This window comes from Kogia breviceps (assembly GCF_026419965.1).
Source record: "Kogia breviceps isolate mKogBre1 chromosome 20 unlocalized genomic scaffold, mKogBre1 haplotype 1 SUPER_20_unloc_3, whole genome shotgun sequence".
NCBI classification, from domain to species: Eukaryota; Metazoa; Chordata; class Mammalia; order Artiodactyla; family Physeteridae; genus Kogia; species Kogia breviceps.
In genome coordinates, this window is record NW_026711569.1 from 368802 (window position 1) to 374766 (window position 5965).

A 5965-nucleotide genomic window follows, 5' to 3' on the forward strand; every position below is an offset into this window, starting at 1 on the left:
CCTTCCCCGGGGATAGCTGCGCTGCTGAAGGGGATAGCCGCGTTGCCTCTGGCGGGCCGTGGCGGGTGGCGATGGTGTCTTTTCTTCTGTATGGATAGAAATGATTTGAAGAGGAGGCAGGATGGGCCTAGGTCCACTGACTCACACCAAGGCCCTTTGGGAGCTTTTCGGTGAATCGGGACGGAACATTGCTCTCCGTGCGGGGAGGGAACCGGGATGGGGCACCCCGAGATGGACCGCTTTGGCACACACGTGAGTTGGAATTTCAGGCGCTTCGGACGCGACGGGTGGGCTACCGGGACGCTCTGCCGCTCTGCCTCCCCGCCTCTCCCTCCCTCTTCTTCCTGACCTGAAAGGAGGACCAAAATCTTCCTCCTCCAGAAGCTCAAGCTCAAGCTCAAGCTCAAGCTCAGAGCCCGCCGTTTCGTTTCGAGTCAGTGAATTCTGGCTTGGGCTTCTCCTGCGTGTGTGTGTGCGTGTGTGTGTGTGGTGGTGGTGGGGGGGGGGGGGGCACAGTGCACGCGTCCCCCGGCCGTGGGTTGCTCTCTTCTCGAGCTGTCTCTTGGGGACAGGAACTTCTCAGGCGACAACTCAGAAGGATCGTGGAGGGAACATCGTTTTTCCTCCCTCTCCCACGACTGATCGATGCGGACGTACACACGGGAATCTCGCGCCCCCCTTCCCCGCCCCAACTGAGAGGAGTCACCGGTACGTGGACATCCTTGCGGTCACAGACGCTCTCCGTGGCTCTTCTATGTGGCCGGGCTCCCTGGCCTTCCTTCACCGCCCCCGCCCACCCCCCGATGAAGTTGCATCATCGTTCGTAGTGTCAATGCTGTGAGGAGATAAGCTTTTCGAAATAAAATTCTCCCCGCCTTTCCTTCCCAAGGGCACCGTGAACACCTACCTACCTACTCTCGTGTGCAGTGCTTATGGACCCAGCTGGAGCAGAGGACCCTCTCCGACACACCCACGGACTCACTTGCTCCGAGTCGTCGGGGAGAGGGTGTTTGGTTCTGTGTTTTAAACTGGTGGGCCGATGACACGTCATCTCCTAGGAAGCCACCGGGTTCACCTCACCGGTTCGGGTTCGGTGGCGTGAAGTACATTTACATCCTCCTTAGGTTTGACTCTGAAAGTCTTGGGGCCCTGAGTAGGACGCCCCCAAATGTGCCTCCGTGGCGTACGGATGTTTTGGAATTAGAGTGACAACACCACACCGCGAGAGGGACGCTCTGACTCTCCTTTACTTCTCCCCTCTGAAATCAGGAAGAAAATCTCTCACGTGAAAGGGGAGGGGGGCGGGCGGGAGGTGTAGGGATCACGACGAACTGAACTGAACTGCTTTCATGTCTCCTGAAATGTTCACGAATCATCTAAGTAGGATTGCTCATGACAAACAGAGGACATAGGTGTGGACGAGATAAGAATGTTTAAGGGGAACTTTCCCCCCAGTGCTTGTTTTCTGTAGGCCGACTTCAAGATTTTCCAGCATCTCTGGTCATCTCTGGGCTTACAGCTTGGCTAAGTGCCATGACAGGGTGAAATCTCAGCGAGTGTCTACATCATCGCCACATAAGGTAAAATACTGAAACGTTCATGGCTCCACAAGTCTGAGGGTCTCCCTTCTTTGGACCTTTTACGGAGGAGAGACTGAGCATGTTCGGTTCCACGCCCAGCTAGATCTTGTGCTTTAGGGAAAGACTGTACTAGGTAGGAGCCTTGACTTCTACACAGTATTCCATGTTCACGCTGCTCACTGCGGTTGGCTTCCTTACTTTCACTGAAGGAAAAAAAAAAAAAGAAAGAAAGAAAAGAAAAAAGACAGTGTCCAAGGACGAAGCATTGTAAAGAAGGAACGTGTGTGGTCCTTCTTTAAGGACCTGAACCTGATGTCGCCATCCTCATGGGAGGAAGAGGACTTTTTTTTTTTTTTTTTTTTTCCGGGGGGTGGGGGGGTGGGGGGGCGCGCGGGTGGAGGCAAATTAGGAAGTATGGAGATGAGGTTTGGGGGAAGGAGCGAGAGGTTTTAGTCCTAAAGGTAGTCATTTCTCAATGGGAAAGAAAGAAATCAAGGGACAAGCTAAAAATGGGCACAGACGATTGGAAAAGGCGTGTGAAGAAAAGAGGCTTTCGAAAGGAATCAGATCTGTGGTCAGGACTGGATGAGGATGGATACAAAGACAGAAATGACTTTTCACATCAACATTGAAACCAGTGCCAAATTAAGATTTAGTTGCCTCTCTCTGTTCAAAGGACCAGGTTTGGGTTTAGGGTTTGGGTTTTTCTTCTATCGGTCTGCTCTGTCCATCATGAGAGATTAGATTAGATTAGGAAAGGATCTTTTCCTTTATCTTTAAGGAGGGAAAGAAAGAAAGAAAGAAAGAAAGAAAGAAAGAAAGAAAGAAAGAAAGAAAGAAAGAAAGAAAGAAAGAAAGAAAGAAAGAAAGGAAGGAAGGAAGGAAGGAAAAGAAAGGAAGGACGGAAGGACGGAAGGAAGGAAGGAAGGAAGGAAGGAAGGACGGAAGGAAGGAAAGAAGGAAGAAAGAGAGAGAGAGAGAGAGAGAGAGAGAGAGAGAGAGAGAGAGAGAGAGAGAGAGAGAGAGAAAAGCTTATGTCTTTGTCAAAAGTCATCACTTATTTTCTAGGCTGCCTTTATCAGGTCTCGGAGGACTCACATCGACTTAGTCCTCTCGATAGTCAAAGAACCAGGTCTGGCTCAGAACTGAAAAAGAAGCTTCTCTCTCTGCCTAGCAAGTCTTTCCTTGGGATGCTGGTGACGTGCCTAAGGAAGCACTGTTTCACGGTGACCTATCATCTGATGAAGTGCCTTACAATCTTTTGGATATTTTGGACACACTTGCCCCCAAATTGAAGGACCGATGAAGTCCTTTGGACTTAAGAGATAGGATCCAGGAGGAGAGGGCCCTCCAAGTAGCTCAAAAAATGTGTTCTCTCTCCTGAGAAATGAGAGAGATGAAACTAAGTTTCTTGGGGAGGTTCGATGACACGGGAAGCGTTGTCCAAAGAGGAAGGAACGACGTGAAGTCTTCTTTGGCTTGTGTCTGTACACCGATGTGTTCTAACGGTTCCAGAAATGATGGGATCTTTCTTCCCGGAAGTCTTCTCTGCCCTGGCATAAAGGGCTGTCTGTCATCGTCAAAATGGAGGCTCACACGAAAGGGACTGTACCCAGTATCACGGAGATGTTCTAACCGACTTTCACGCCGAGGCGGCAACAACAGCCCGTTGAAAGATGGTGGGGGTGGCGGGGCACACGTGGGTGGAGCAAGTCCATTCTGTCCTTTCAGCATCCGGTCGGGGCTATGGCAGACGGGAGACGAGACGAGACGAGACGAGATGAGACGAGACGGCGGCCCAGCCGGTTGCTCCCTGGCCAACCTCCCCCCTGCCCCTCCCCTTGCATTCCTTCACCCGCCCATCCCACGGTGTCTTGAAGAGGAGTCCGATTGTCAATAGACGTGGGCAGGAAGATTTTCTACGGTCTACCGGCAACGGGAACGGCGACGTCTGACCTCTCGTGCTTGTAACCCTGGGGGGTGGGGGTGGGGGTGGGGGGGAACGTTTTTCTCTCTGGAAAGAAAACCTCCTCTCTCTGGATCCTCGGACCCCCAGCCACTGGACTTCATTCCACTGCCACTTATTTATTTATTTATTTATTTATTATTATTTTTTTTTGTGGGATGCGGGCCTCTCACTGTTGTGGCCTCTCCCGTGGCGGAGCACAGGCTCCGCGGCCATGGCTCACGGGCCCGGCCGCCACGCGGCGTGTGGGATCTTCCCGGACCGGGGCACGAACCCGTGTCCCCTGCATCGGCGGGCGGATCCTCAACCACTGCGCCACCGGGGAAGCCCTCCACTGCCACTTCGTAGGGGTCATCCAAACATTCTTGTGACCGTGGCTATGTTTTCCGTGTGGGTTGAGGTCTTCCCTCACCGCAAGCCTGATGTCCTCACCGTGGCACAGAGACTGTTAAAGAAACGAAATGTGCTTGCCGCCTGGGGTCTGCCTTCCACAGGCTTCCGGGTGATCAGATCGAGGCACCCCTTTCACTGGGCAAATCCTACAATTCTTCACAGAAGCTCTTGAAAACTTTTTTGGAACCGGCACTCGTCCAGTCACGCTCAATCATCAGGCAGGGCCGGCAGAACCGATGGAAAAACTGGACTCCAAGAAGAGCAAGAATGACTTCCATGGGGTTGAGTGACCTGAGGAGGAGGAGGAGGAGGAGGAGGAGGAGGAGGAGGAGGAGGAGGAGGAGGATGTGTATGACTACTTGTGTAAAATGGGACTGACTGGGGAAGCGGGGGATACTTAGGGGGTTGGGTGGGATGAACATATACACATTACTGTACATAAAATAGGGAATCAACAAGCATCTCCTACTATAGAGCACAGGATACTCTACTCAATACTTTGTAATAACCTATGAGAGAAAAGAATCTGAAAAAGAATCTTTTCAAAATTATTTATTTATTTATTTATTCATCCATTCATTCATTTATTTATATTGCGGTATGCGGGTCTCTCACTGTTGTGGCCTCTCCCGTTGTGGAGCACAGGCTCCGGACGCACAGGCTCACGGGCCTAGCTGCTCCGCGGCATGTGGGATTTTCCCGGACCGGGGCACGAACCCGTGTCCCCTGCATCGGCAGGCGGACTCTCAACCACTGCGCCACCGGGGAAGCCGCTAAAATATATATATGTGTAGATATAGATAGATAGATAGATAGATAGATAGATAGATAGATAGATAGAGATTTATAAAAATCTCTGTCTCTCTGTCTCTCTGTCTCCGTCTCCGTGTCTCTCTCTCCCTCTCTCTCTCTCTCTCTCTCTCTCTCTCTCTCTCTATCTATCTATCTATCTATATATATATATATATATATATACATACATACATATATATATATATATATATATATATATATATATATATATATGAGAGAGGGAGGGAGGGAGAGAGAGAGAGAACTGAATCACTGTGCCGTATACCTGAAACTAACACGACATTGTAAATGAATTATATTTCAAATATTTTTTAAAAAAATCTGGAAAAAAAAAAAAGAGAGGGAGTGGGATTAGGACTGATGGTTAAATCTTTTGTTTTCCACATACAAGGGAAACAGAAACAAACAAGGAAAACCCAAGTTTCTTTTTTTATTTTTAAAGATGGATATCCATTTGGTAACTTATACCTCTGTCAGCAGGATGGAATCACTGATCTTTTTCTCCTTACCTTCCTTAATTCAGAAACTCTCAGTGAGGCTTCTTATTTCCTTGGCGATACAGCTATTTGCATACGTTACCTGGAGGCCAAAATTATGTTTCCATGAGACAGGGATACACACTTCTGGATATGAAATTCTGGTGCTACTCGTTTCCCTTAGGGTGTTGTTCTTAACCTGAAAACGGGACTGCATCCCGAAGTTTTGTGAGTTCCCTTCAATCTCTGGCTACGACTCTCTCCATGAATGTTGGCCATTTTCTCCCACCCTTTTGGCTTGGCATCACTGAGGCCTAAAACGGCCTTTTGCCTGAAGCCCTGCAGACGGAAGCTAGAGAACTTGATGAAAACCTTAGAGAAACGGCCACAACGGCTCCTATGGAAAGAATCCTCGTGCCTGTTTCTGTGAGAGCCACTCCGAAATTTGAACCAAACACCCGACGACATCATCAGAGGTATTTCAAACTTCTAAAGTTACTTCGACCCTGACATCTAGAAATCTCCTTCTCACACACACACACACACACACACACACACACACACACACACACACACGAGTCACCAGCTCAGCTTTAATATGTTCCAAGGAACTTTCAGAGGAGGGAACTGTTGAGCTCCCAGAGTAGGCCGCCCCAAAATGTGCCTCCATGCTCTATTGATTATTTTGAATTCAAGTGACAAGAACCGGCCAGCACAAGAGGGACACACTGGCCCTC